Source organism: Grus americana, chromosome 5 (assembly GCF_028858705.1).
Source record: "Grus americana isolate bGruAme1 chromosome 5, bGruAme1.mat, whole genome shotgun sequence".
Taxonomy (NCBI): domain Eukaryota; kingdom Metazoa; phylum Chordata; class Aves; order Gruiformes; family Gruidae; genus Grus; species Grus americana.
Window position 1 is genome coordinate 17,938,378 of NC_072856.1, and position 14,356 is coordinate 17,952,733.

Consider the following 14,356-nt stretch of genomic DNA (forward strand, 5'->3'; position numbering starts at 1 on the left):
CCGGCTCAGCCTGGCTTATGCCAAGGAAGCAGGAGGACCACCAAAGGCTGAAGGCCCTCTTGGAAAGCACTCCTCCAGCAGTTCCTTTGCTCCTGCAAGATCTCTGACCCCACCCCAGGGACATCGAGCAGCACCGAGCACTGACGTCATGCCCATTTTTCCTTTATAGTTTAGACTACAGAGCCCCGATGCCATTCTCAAGATGCTTTCCGTTAATCTTTACCCCACGGAGCCGTTGCTTTGGCTGGCCCGTTTTGCTGTGCATCCCATTTAAGAACATAGAACTGGGAGTGACTTTCAAGCCATTTGCCTTGGCCCTTGGTAACCTTGCGTCACTTTGCCTTCTTCATCTCCAAAAAGGCTTTTTACTTCCCAATTTCTTCCTTTAGTCTGTGCAGCTTTAGTTTCTGGAACCTTTCCTGAGGAATTCATCCTCTCCTGTTGGGCTTCACAGTCCTCACAACCTGGAAAAGATCCTGAGGTTTCACATATCTGTTCAGAGCAAAGCAATTATCTGTGACTCTGTCACCGAAATAGGGCACCACAAAAAATGCTGGGAATCTGTTAAAGCTCGATTCCTGTGATGCCTTTCCCTTCTCCTGCAGTCCCAGCTGCTGCCAGGGGATGGAGCGCAGGGCAGCCCACAGCTGGATCTGGCAGCCCTGCCTGCAGCTGCCTGGCAGCACCATCTAGGGCACGGCAAGGTGGCATGGGCACCAGGGACCCTCCAAAATAAGGGAGGCGGGGGGGGGGGGAGATTAATAAATACAGACCATGTAAGATGTTGGAGGAAAAGTCGCTGGAGATGTGATGCTGGAGTAAGACTTTGCACCACGACCATGGGACTAATGGAGCCGGAGCAGCAAGGAGACAGCTGGAGCACTGCGAGCCAACTGGCTGTCCACCCATGGGCTGCTCTGGATGGTGATGCCAGCCCTCACCGGCACGGCCAGTGACCTGGAGTGATGATGAGTTGGGTTGCTGCTGCTTTTTACCCTGGTCTGTTTAAAGGCGCTATTTCTCCAAGGACGGTTTTGGTTGTGTTTCTGAACCTCCAGGCTCTTGAAGCTGGGACCACCAACCTGGGTCTCACACCCCAGAGCACCCTCACTGCTGGTTCAATTACCACCCTGCAGTGCACCTCTCTGCCATATGCTCTGGGGAACCTTTACCTGCCTGGTATTTCCCTGGATGTAGCATTCACCTATGGAGCGTTTTGGGTCAGATGGGCATGTGTTTTCAAGTCAGAAATCCCCTTTTGAGCAGATCTAAGTTTAGGTCCTTAGTAACCTCCTGCCCCAAAGAGCCTGTGCTGTGCAACAAAACCCTGGGCTCTTCTGGCTCACCCTGTCACTGAAGGACTGCCAGAACATAGATATATATCCTGAGTACAAATATTAATGTTTCAAACAAAGCTGGGATGTCTCCCCACCCAGCATTACCACTGGGCTGGTACTCAAATCATCACTCCCGCCTGCTCACAAAGCATTTCATGGCATCATGGTCCTCCTCCTCGGCCGTGACACAGCTTTGATCAGATATTCTGCTGTTGGGGATAGCCTTTACCCCAGCCGACATTCTCTTCCCTGTGGGGATGAGGACCTAACGAGGGGTTATGAAATGACGTTGTAGCCAGCAGAGGGAGTGCGCAGAGCTTCAGCTGCGGCACGGCCTGGGAACAGCCGGGAAAATGTATTGAACCCCGGCCGGAGCCATAGGGTGCTGAAACAAGGGTTTGCCCTGGCCCAGTCACCAGCCCAGTGATGCTCAGCTGTGAGAGGATGGGGGAATGCATCTGCTACGAACCCCCCTGGAGACCTTGGGTACTGGGTGAGCCAGAGATGAGGATCCCCAGGGAGGGACACAATTGAGTCTCTTAGACTTTGGTCATTTTGCAGCGCTTGCTCCAAGCTGTCAAGTGAAATTCTCCATTAATTCAGTTCTAGGTTTGGGCACTTACAATTGCTTTCCAGCTCAAGTAATTTCTGCAGCTCATTTGTTAAGGAATCATTCCTATAGCATTTTATTTCCAAAGCAATTCGTACCTCCACCCCAGCACCAGCTTAGTCCTTGTGCCTCACATCGGTGCCGGAGCTGGGAGGGACTCAGCAGGCTGGGAGCTGAGGGGAGCTCGGGCATTTTAGGCAGAGCTTCATTTGAATTTAGGCCAAACAGAGCAACACACAGCTAATTTGTATCGCTTTAGTGAATTAAAGACTCAACATCCGGCAGTATCTATAACAGCCTCTTATCTTAGGAAAAGGGTCTAAATTATTCTCCATTAAATGCTTCAGTGGTGGGGGGACCTCTCCACTCACATACAATAATAGAAATATAATTAGTTACCCAAACGCACATTGGCGAAGACTTGTGCCCGGTCCCCTCCTACCTGTGTGAATCCCCCAGGTTTTTAAATGAAGGTTCTTCAAGCACTAATGGGCAATTTTGCAACTTGTGTCTACGCAGATCAGTAACCAGAGAGAGTAATGTAACTAAGTCAGGTGTCTCTGGGATTGAGTTAGGACAAGCCCGTGAGGGGATCCTGATGTGGATGAGATAAATATGCCATTAAATCACTTGCAGAGTGATGTTATGTAGGGAAAGCGGAGCGCTGAGTGTTAGGAAGATGTTGCGTATGGTGAGCACAACCACAGGCTGATTAACACCCCTTGCGAGCCTGATAAAAGACAATGGGCCACATTTTCACCACTAAATACATCAGGGATAAAAGGGAGCTGCGGGAAGAAGCAGAAAAGAACAGCGGGAATGACCTGACCTGCTTGAAACCTGCCTTTCTACCAGAGAGCAAGGAAGCGTGCTGTACTTATCTGAAAAAATGGTTGAGAGAGATTTGGTCACAACCAAACCGTTGGGTGTGAGAAGAGTCCTTATGGTGAACAGTGGCCAAGAGCCTTACAAGATTTAATGTCTGGAAGGTGAAGTTAAGCCCATCTGGGCTGGAGTGGTGTTTGGTGGGCAAGAGGCAACTCTCAGTGGGACAGTTCAGATGTTGACACAAATACTTGCATTGCTTGAATCAATGGAAGATGAAGCTTGTTCAGTGGGACCCGGTTGCTCACCCCAATGCCAGGTGCTTGCCCTGGGAACAGTTGGGTACAATTCTCTCGTCACGACATGTAGAAAGTCCCCCTTCCTCCACTCAAAACTTGTGTCTGAGGCTTCCCATGTGCCTGGTGCTCTTGCTGCTGCCTCAGACCCATTGCCCCTCTTTCTACTTTGTCCCCTGAGAAGAAGGTGGGGGTGGCAGTGAGTATTTACACCCTACAAAGAGGGGGTGTGGAAGTCACCGGGAAGTGACACTATTGCTGGGAGGGGCTCCTCTGCAGGGAAAAGCAATACACTGATGAGGGCAGAGACACGAGCAGTGGAGATCTCTGCTGGAAAACCGCCCCATTTTACAGCCTGTACCCCCTCACAGCCGAGACGAGACATGTCAGTGAACCCTGCCACCAACCCACACAGCCTGCTGATGTTACTGTTCCCTTCCCAAAGCCAGGAACAAACGAGGAGAATAAATCCCTGGGAAGGAAAAGAGAGGTCCTTCTTCCCTCCTCCCTGCACTTGCTCTCCAATTAGCCTTCCTCCCAGATCAGGAGAAATCTCATGCAGCTCTGCAGCAGAAGACACTCTCTGCCTCACCAACTATGTTGTGTGCTGTTAGCTGGACCCAAGACAGCCTGGTATTTCCAGTTTATAGCTACTCAAAATAAAATCTGAGAGGAAACCCAGCACTTGCTTGTGATGTGGGTGACTCCTTCAAATCCTGAGCCTGTCTCGCTCACAGCAAAGCGGGACTGGCAGGCCTTCAGAAAGGTGGGGTGGAAAAAGCTGCGATGGGTTCAGTGAAGGAATAGGGAAGAAAAATCAGTGCAAAATGCCTCAAGCAGTGATTTGTTTAGACTTTTGTTATGGTTAGCTCCAAATCAGCAAGTACAACCAAGCTGTCAGCAAATCTTTTTTAGATATGAGCAACCCTCTAAAATTTCCCTCAGTCTATAATATCCTCCACACATGCTAATACAAATTCCCTTTTTGACAACACCTGATGCCTAGTGCAGAAGCAAGAGAAGACTTCATCCCCCAGGGCGGTGGGATCTCTGGGGTGATGCCTTTCCCCTTGGCTACCATGCCATGCCTCTCTAACAAGACCCACACTGCAAACTATTTTATCTGACTATTTCTGATTGCCAAAGCATGTATCCGGACAGCCCGGCAGAGATGTGGGCAGCAGCACACGTGCCCTGCTTGGGCACTCACCGGGGCACAGCGAGGTTCAACACACCAGCGAAGGTCCTGCAGGAAACCTCTCATGGCAGCAGCAGCGCCAGGGCTGCATGTCAGTCATAGAATCACGGAATCATAGAATGGTTTGGGTTGGAAGAGACCTTAAAATTCATCTAGTTCCAACCCCCCTGCCATCGGCAGGGACACCTTCCACTAGACCAGGTTGCCTAAAGCCTGTTGTCCCCCAGCTTCATCACAGAGTTGTCCTTCACTGCTCTGTCTGGGATCCCAGCTCGCATGCTTTGCTTTCCCTCCCCAACAAAATTGCAAACCACAGCAGGGTGGCTGCATAGCCCCGGAACAGACCCTGGGAGGATGCCCCGGGGGAAAGTGGTTGTCTGTGGGAGAGACCCAGAGCAGCTCACATGATACAAAAAAAGGCTGTGGTTGGGAGGCTGGCTCCCCACAGCCTGTGCTGTGGCAAAGCCAGAGGAGAGGCAGGTGAGGAAGTAGCCGCTGTTTGGGTAAAAGTGTGGCAGCGCTGCCTTCCCAGCCAGGCGCTGAACGCCAAAGCCAGCTGGAGCGTGACCAGGTTAAACCGAGCAAAGTGCTCACACCCTATGGTCCGTTGTGCCTGGTCCAAGTGGCTCCTGCAGCCTTGCATGGGTATCCTCGTCCTCGCACCACTTCCACCTCCCACCCCACAACAGTGGAGTCCCTCTGCCTGGGGCAGCTGGGTTTGGGATGCTGCTGCCTGCAAGAGAGCTCCATCCTCCCTCTGGGCTTAAGAGCTTGCAATGCTCTCGCCCCAGCAGATGGACTTTTAAAAGCATCACAGGATCAATCCTGGTGCTGGAAACTGGTGGGTAGAGAAAGGCAGGTTGCAGGGGCTGGCACATTTGGTAACCAGAGCCCACGTGCTGGTGGCAGGGAGAAGAGCAGCCCAGAAGGTGGGAACCACTGCTGAAACTCTCCAAGTGAGGTGGAAACTACTTCGTCTGCCCCAGCCTTCTGTGGTGGCCTCGTGCAAATCACGCAGCCCACTTGCAAGTTAGCACCGTTCCCTGGCTCAGGGATTACCCATCGGCCAGGGCAGACCCTCCAAAGCAATTACTGAAGTTCAAGGGCTGGTTTCCCATTTTATTGTGGGGATCTGGGACTGCTTTCACCCCCAGGACCAAAACCTGGCTCCATGCATTGTTACCCTGGCAGAATCGTGCCCAGAAAAGCACGCTTAATTTAAAAACCAAGTGCCAACATCCCAAGCCGGTTGTTTAGACTAAATGAAAGGTTTTCAGAAAAAATCAGTCTGACTGAAATTCCACCCCCCTTCCCCAGGAGATTGCTCCCTATCTGGTTGCCTCACGAAGGTGGGAGCAAAGGCTTTGCAGTGAGTCATCTTTTTACTTTGTATACCCCAACAGTGCTATTACTGCTTTCATGTGGGTCTCCGGGAACGGCGAGGGTGGCGGTGGGTGGGAGAAAGCGGCCATGAAACAGGCATCAGCCACCGGGGGGGTTTTGTGCCCTGATTGCATTGCTGGGCGGGGGGGGGGGTGTGTGGGGATTAGTGAGGCATCCCCACAAATATTGCCCTCCCCAAGACGGTTCTGGTTTTGGGGTAGGACCTGCTACCCTACATGAGTGGGATCTCAACGAGAGATTGGGATGGAAGATCTTGAACACCCCAGTGACTTGGGCAAATATGAGATGATGCTCATGCAAGTTAATTAGGGAGTGAGGGCAGTACTCAGCCTGCCCAAATGAGTCTGAAGCCCCTGGGCTGACTCACTGGAAACAGCGAGTTTCACCCGGAAAAGTATACCAAAACATCTTGTAAGAAACAGCAGTTGCAGGCACTCATCACCTCTGGTGACGGGAGCCCTGGAGTGGAACCTAGCAGGTCTGGCTTGGAATCATTCCTTGGCTCCAACATCAAGGTTTCTTGGAGGGAAAGCAACCTTCCTCTTAAAGTCCCTTTTAGGGGTTGCCTACCATCCATTGCTAGATTTCTCTCTGTCCTTATATCACATGGGAGACAAAGGAATTCATTCTATCTCTGGAAAACATCTTTCCCCCCCCTTTGGATTAGGTTAGTGGAGAAGAGGTTGTTCCAGTCTGGCACTGCTTGTGGTTACTGTGCTTGTTTTGACTAAAAAACACCTGTGTGATCTGTACATATTTGAAATGTTTGCCTTTAATGCAAAAATCTAAACAAAATTCTATGCAACTTCCAGGCAAAAAAAAAAAAAATCTTCTTCTGCATGAGGATCTACCTGGTAGACTAAGATGGCTCAGCAAGAAACCCACCTGGAAAAATAAAAGGGGGAGTGGCAGTCAGATTTGAACCAGGGATGCCATTGCCATTATTGTAATTACACTTGCTAATCATTAATCACGTCCAGGTATTTGCATAGCTACAGAGGCCACTGCAGCCACCTCTCATACTAGGTATGCCCTAAACTGGGGACTGCTGAAGTCAAGAGCATTATTTCCACTAATTTTTGTGTTATCTCATCGAACATTTGTTCATGCAGGTGTTTTAACTACTCTTCGGCTACTGTGGCGTGAGCAGCATGTCCTTGCACCCAGCTCAGATAAAGGCAGAGGGACCACCGCAGGGTGAGGGAGGGCCATGCATTGCACACAAGCAATGTCACAGGGATGGAGGAGCCACCTTCAGCTCGTATGGGTCAAGGCATTAGGGGGCTAATCATAGGGGCTGCATCCCACAAGCTTTGCCAGGAGCAAACTCACTGAGGATTAGAAGCCCAGCGCCATGGGAGGTGGCTGACGGTGCCTATATTCACATATGGATCATGCAGGGAAAGGTTCGTGGGGGGTCTCCCTTGGCCATAGTGATATCTTGCGTTGCAGTTTTCTTTAAACTGTGGGGAAGTTGGATTAGGTGAGGAATTCCACAATTTCTTAGCTTTTCAAATAACATGTCTGCGATATCACCCAGTCTGACTCACGCTCCCACCTGCCTTGGGAATTCGGTTAACCCTTTGCCTGTTGACTTTGGGGTTTGCACCGGGGCTTCATGGAGGGTCTTTTTTGGAGACTGTTATCTTCAGCTGATGAAGAGACAGGGACTCAAGTGGCACTGCCAAAATGGTGCCAGAAATAGGAGGTAGCATCTGAATCACCTGCCATTTGGTTCTACCTACTTAGCCAAGCACTCGCTTCCCCCTCAGCACAAAAATACATGTGTGCACACACACACACTCCTGCACGTGCTATGCAGGCATACCACCTGCTGTTTTGAAAAGCTACATGTATTTTTTTTTTTTTTGGTGGGGGTTACCTTCCTAGTAACTAGTAATTAGCATAGCAGTCCCAAGGGTCCTACCCTGTGAGGTCTCCTGCTCCAGGAGCACTGGGATCTCTACAAAACCCTTACTTCTCCCACCAGAGCTTTTCTGGAGCACAACTGGCACCATAAAAAAGCTTCCCCCATCACACAGGATCGCATTATACCTATTTGCCCTGCGACACTACTTGGAGATGCCAACCCCATCTATACATCTGTCCTTGAAGGTTAAATAGTGCTGATGGCCAACACAAGACAGTAGAGCCGAGGCTGTCAAGGGTGCGTTGTCCCAGGTGGAACAACGTGCAGGAAGCCCAAAGCTGTCCCCAAGTACCCCTGTCCCTCCACCCACTGTCCCCGTGTGAGACACCCTGGGAGCCTCCTGCCAGGATGAGCTGGTGACATCCCCAAGCCCAGCATGGCTGGGACCTGGCTTGGGGCGCAATCTCCATCTTGGCTGCCTCTGCTCTGCCAGTGCTGCACCACATTATCGCCTCGCTTGGTGGATTTTTCAGGAGTGGAGTATAAACACTTCTAGTGACATGCACTTAGTGTTAGTTGCTTTGCCAAGTGCTGTTGCCTCCCCTCCTTCGTTATGATTATGAGAGACTGGTTTAAGTGAGAAAATGAATTGCCCGCACCTCCTACCTCCCTGTGGGTGTCCATCACTCGTGGCAAGGGCAGCGTGGTGTGGAGGGGATGCTGGCAGCACAGGTGGGCACAGGGTGTCCCTGCATCACCTGCCGCAGGGGTGGGAATAAGGGGAGGGTGCAAGCAGTGGGGACCTTATTGCAAACTCCTGTACGCCCACTGCCAGCCACAGGTATCAAAAGTCCCAGCCCCTAAAGGAATGGGGCAACGGGGGACAGATTTATTCCTGCCCTGAGCTGATGGATGGGGATGCAAACTAGAGAGGAATTAAGTGACTTGCCCAATGTGGATGCAGTGGCCGAGGAAGGCTGCACTCAGGGCATGGGAGCCCTGTGTGAGCCCCGCGCTGCCCCTTCTCTCCACGTCCACAGCCACCTGCCTGTGGGACCCCAGCCCCACATCCTCTTTTGGGGTCTTCACTGCTCAGCTCAGACCCGAGGACACCAGTGGCTGGGCCTGGTAGCTCATTTATCCTGCCCAAAAAGCCCCCAGCCTGAAGGTGTGATAGGGTGGCCCCCACCAGAGCTGGCAATCAGAGGTGGAGACAAGGGTCTCTGATAAGGGGTGAAGCCCTGGCCTGGGGGACATGCTACCACCCAACCCTCTGCCCAAAGACAATGAAAGCTGCAAACAAAGACCCGTACTGAAGCACAGCAGCAATGCAAAAAGAAAAAAAAAAAAAAAAAACAGAGGAAGAAACGCCTGAAAGATACATAGCTGGGATTCCTGAACCCCTCAGAGGTATTCGGGCTTAGCCAACAGGCTCAGGGTTTTTTTTTCAAAGCCATTAATTACACAACAGAGATGTATCTGCACCACTCCACCTCTCTGCGGCAAGTAAGGGCCCCGTGTATATTCCCTAAAATGCATCACCCTCTATGCTCGGTGTCATCACCTCTCTTGGGCATTTGGAAAAATAGCCCATCGCATGGTGATATTTCCAGCTGGCTCTTGCGTCTGATTTTCTGCAGAGTATTGAATGGGCACTCAATGCATGCTCCTCCAAAGGGCACATCTGCAATACGTGAGCTGCATCAGTAGCGAATGCCGGAGGATGTGGCAGATGGTTGGAAATACCGCCCTGCTCACCTGGGTAGCTTTGCTGAGTGAGCTGACTGCTGGACAAAGTCAAGGGAAAGCTCTCCAAGAAGCTGCACCAAGGAAAAATCAATGCAAGGACTGCATCCATCTCTGGCACAGCCCATCGCAGGCATTGCCACTAGCCACTAAGCAATGGCTGCTCTCTTGAAGCTGCTGGAGAGGACCTCAGCGACAACTGCTGTGACTTTTTTTTTTTTTTGAGGAAGAAGAATTTATTAAGAGCTCGCCTGCTTTTGCTCATGAATCCAGCAACACACAGCCAGACTGACCAGTTCATACTGATGCTCCCAGGAGCAGGATAAAACATTTTTAAGGGTGAACCCTGAGTTCTCCAAGTGAGGGCAGAGGGAAGTCATGTGGGTGAGGGTGCTGTGCTGGGGGGTGAGACACAGACACCTTTAGAGGGCACAGCATGCTCCTGCTTGGAGGCGGGTGGCATCCCTGCAGCCCACCTTCCCACTTCTCAGCTCCTCCCCTGGGGACACAAGGATGCAGGCTACTAGCGCTGCCTTCCCAGAGGATCCTCATGAGGCTGTCCCTGGAAGGACACAGCTATGGGGCACAGCCTTCAGCCCAAAGAGCTTCTAGTCCAAAGGGTTTCCAACCACCTCCTGCAATGCATTTCATTTGCAAGCTGTTTTTACTCAGAGCTTGCTCCACAGACAGACCCATATTTGCACAATGCTATAAAAAGCCAACTTCATACCCTGGTGCTTGGAAGAACTAATTGTACCTGCTGGAGCTTTTACTGGTCCTTAAATGAGCTTGAACTTCTTCTTCCCCACGACATTCCAGTGAGTGTTTTCATGGAAATGCTTTAAAAAAAAAAAAAAAGGAAAACAGGAAATGGTGATGTGCTTAGCTGTTAATATAGGCACAGACACATCTTCCTTCTCTGCTACTGTATTTGTTGCACATTTTTTACACAAATAATCAGACAAAACTTGGAGCCTTCCAGGCTCCCTCTGCAATGAAAAGAAGCTGGGGAGAGGGCAGGCATTTCTCCTTATCTACCCTATTCCACCCTTCTCAGAAATCCCTTTTGGGAAGCCGTTAGCTGAGCCAGAATACCGCTTTGGCAACCAGGTATGACCAAGAGATGTTCCACAGACAATGGGGAGAAAGGAGACACTTCTCTGCCTTTCTGGGATCATCTGAGATCCTGTGGCCTCCTTCTTTTGGGACACGCTGCAGAAGGCACACCAACAAGCGGACCCACCGAGTTTCACTTGCTGAACATCATTCATGCTTTTTCAATTCCTACCTTGCACTTGGCCACTGTGACACCTCCCTACCCTGCATCCTCCTTCCTGCAGACTCTTGAGCCAAGCGAGGCTGCTCAAGCTGGAGCTTTTCTCCAGTTGCTGGGGACATGGAATTTTTAAAGGCACTACAGGAATACCAAGTCTGTCCAGCCCACAGAAAATATATAGTTTGTCCTCCATATAAACAGGCATGAAAGAGTTGTGCCTTTTACCACTGTCACAAATTCCTCTGGCACAGTGCAATATCTTACGTTGGAATAACTTCATTTTTGCTATGCTCAACAGCCTCCGGGTCCTCAGAATGCATCTGCCAACACCCCTCCTGAACACCTAAGTCAAACGAGTGCTTCAGGACATGGGCAGACCTAGGCAGGAGTTACTACACTTTCACTCTAAACATGCCAAAAACCCGTACTCTGCTGATGCCTAAGGGCATCCTGCTTTTCCCCTGCCCGTTTAACAATCCTGCAGCAGAAACCCTCTGGGCTGGGAGCATGGCCCCGAAATGCTCTCCCCACCCAGGGGTGCCAGGAGCCCTGAGCAGATCTGCCAGCCTCCGCTCTTGTTTGCTTCTTGTTGACCAGGGGCCCCAGGTGAATTATTTCTGCAACTCTTAGTTCTTTGACTTCAATTTCACACAGGGACCTTCCATATATCACATCCCCTTTCACCAATGAATCTCTCCTGTTCCAACAGCTTAGTGTGCCCCAGGATCAATATATTTTAGCAGCATGCAAGGACATGGTGTTATTGCCAGGTTCCTGGGTTGTGCAAAACAAAAGGTATCGCTTTCTTAAAGCCACTGAAAAACTCTCTAGGTCAAGTACAATTATTCCACTGCCATTAAACAGCTGTGTATTAGGACTCTGGCTAATCACTCTGTTCTCACTAGGGATGACTTTTTCTCGTAGTCTTCAATGACGGGAGACCCAAACCCATGGGCAACCCTCACCCCCCTTCTGTCTCGTCTTGGACATCTCAACCTGCGGTGGCCAGATCTTTTGGGCATGTCAGTAAAGCAGTCTGATTTCTCCTGGTTGTCCTCACTCTTGACATATGAGACTATAAGGTGCTTTACAAACTGGGGTTACCTTTGCGATGCTGTAGGCACAGCACCTGAACCATGCGCCTCAAATCCCCGTTCTGCTCACATTGTCATTTGTGGTATAATTGTGAAATAAGCCAAATGAGCATCACAGGGTGCCTTGGTTGGGCTGGGATTAGTTGACCTCTCCCCTCTTTGGATTATAGGTGGAGAGGAAGGGAAAAATGATGTAAATGTCCCCTTCCCTGAAGGTATCTGCTTGGCTCAGCTCACCGGCAGCATCACTAACATCCACCCTGGCCTGTGACCACTGCATTTCTGCAGCTATTTACATTCCTCTGCCTTTGCTGAAGCTCACATCCCTGCTTGCAAAGTCCAGGCTGGCCCAAGCTTTCCTGTTCTTCCCCCTTTCCCTGGAAAGCTTTCCGGCCCATCGCCACATGTTGGTGGCCACCCACGAGCAGCTTTGATCAGCTCAGATGGGCAGCGCCGTCAGGGGGCTTTGCAGCCTGCCCAAATGCTTCCATAGCCACTGCAGCAGCAGACATTTTCCCTTCGAGTCCTGGGCATCCCCTGGTCGTTTCAGGGCACCTTTCAGATGTTGCTTTTATTTCAGCTCCCACTTTAGATTAATTTAGTTTCAGCTCACTTTGGCTGACTTTGCTTTGCAAACGCTGTCCTTGCTCCTTGCAAATTTAATGGAACCCATAACCACGATTTCTCTCCTGAACCACACCAATGACCATGGAGGTCAGACAAATGCAAGATGCGGTGGGCTGTTTTTATTGCATTTCCAATGGCTTCAGGTGATGCTCTGCTGCAGCCCCATCCACTTACAAATCAAAATGCTTCCTGGGATGCTGTGTTTCTGCAAGCCCCTTTGCAGTCAGTGCTGTGGTCCAGAGGCCCTCCTCTCTCTCTTTCTGCCTCCCAGTCCTCAGGTTAGCCCTGTCCTTGGCTTTACTGGTCCTCCTCGTGCTCTCCTTCGCAGGCCCTCCTTGCAGGCAATGCCAGGGGCTGGAGTTTGGGGTGGAGGCAGCTATTGTTCCAGCTATCTGCAGCATAATGTTCCTTATGACTGTATTAAATGAAGGGCGGAGGTCACACATCCCTAGTTTAAATTAGGTTTAGGCTGACCTTTAACAATATTACACTCGTGGATCCTCTCATAACTCACCGAATAAACTCCCAGAGGGTTTTACCACCTCCCTCTTTTCTTCCTACTGTAAGGATGCCCGAGGCTTAATGTGCTTCTCACCAATTTCGCTTTGATTTCTAATCCTATCCCCTTCTCCCCCTTCTCCCCCCCCCCCCCCAAATATTCACTCCTTTAAAGGTGGGGGGAAAGAACCTGTTCCTTTTCTCTTCTGGGCGACAGCTCTTTCTTTTGTGTCTCTTTCTTCCCTTCCCCGCCCCCCTGCTCTTTCTTGACACAATGCACTATTTATTTGCACTGAAGGATAACTAAGAAGCAATTAAAAGATCAAAAGGCACAAACACAAGTAGATCCAGTGGCAACTTGTGGGGTTTATTTTGCTGCTGCTGCTGCTGCTGCTGAAGCTTCACCAAACTGCTGCCTTGTTTTTCCCCCAGCCGGAGAGACACCTCTCTTACTGGGTTGCCTCTTCCTCGGAGCAGACTATTTTATGATCGCTATTTTTCACCCCCATTGTTTGCTATTGCAGTTGTTTACTGGAAAATCACTTGTTTTTCTCAGGGAGATTAACCCTCCAAGCTTTCTTTTGTCTACTCTCAGGAGGTCCTTGTGGTGAGCTGGGGGAAGGGAGGGGAGCTGGGCTCCTTCAGCTATTAACAGTAGCTTACAGCCCCGCTTACCCCCCTGCCAAGGTTGGGTCCTCTCCTTTGATGAGGTTTTGCTTTTGCAGTGCGGAAAGGTGGTTGCTCTTTGTTAAGGAGACCAGCTCTGCCGAGCGGTTTGCAAGGACTCACGATTGGAATTTACTAAGTCCCGGGCATCTAGGAGAAACTCCTAAAGCCAAAGGTAAGTATCGATGGAGATGCTTCTTTTCGGGAGAAGTCTGGAGCCCTGACACATACCGGCAGATGCTCAGTCTCTTTGACAGCCAGGCCACTTCTTTGCATGCTTAAACATCGATGTAGGAGCTGAGATGTGATGCCTGTGTTTGAGTCTGGTGCGCACACAACTGCCGCCTTAGCATCTCGTCTCTCTCCCACGTGTGCCAATGTTTCGGTTGAAGCCCACAGCCCTGACACCAGGTCTGCTGAGGGGGATACGCAGCAACACAGCCCAGAGAAGCACAGCCCAGACGATAACCCAGAGGACAGAAGGATGCTGGGGGGCGAAGAATGTCCAAAGCCTAGTGAGAAAGGAACCAGTCCTGCTCACATTGTCTTGGGCGTGTTGAGGGCAATTCCGACTGTTCAGAGCTGCACCAAGCCCCCCATCCTTGAAAGATGCAAACTTGGAGGAAAAAAAAGTTTTCTTTATTGCACGTTGTGGTGAGGGCTGCTGCATCCTTGCCCTTTCACGCCACTACCTATGCCTGAGATGGACCAACCTGCTGCCCGAAATCAGGCAGCTCTGCTCCTCTCCGCTCCAAGGAGGGTGCGTGCCTGTGGTGCAACCTGGGCTGCACACCCCTGCAAGGGTGCGGGCACCTGGGGGCTGGCTGGGGTTGCCTTTGCTGCTGGCAGAAAGTGAGCAGCGTCCCTTCTCCTAGGGCAGTCGCTTCCCTGGCGGGGCAGACTTGGCGG

The 14,356-nt window shown here is 50.8% G+C and overlaps 1 long non-coding RNA gene across 1 annotated transcript in view; it reads right to left on the reverse strand.

Moving 5' to 3' along the window:
• Positions 1 to 10,112, reverse strand: part of LOC129206990 (uncharacterized) — a 36,471-nt gene extending 26,359 nt beyond the window's left edge. The window contains exon 1 of the long non-coding RNA XR_008577338.1: positions 10,044 to 10,112. This is a non-coding gene — a long non-coding RNA (uncharacterized LOC129206990). The remainder of the gene's footprint in view (positions 1 to 10,043) is intronic.
• Positions 10,113 to 14,356: the final 4,244 nt, after the last annotated feature.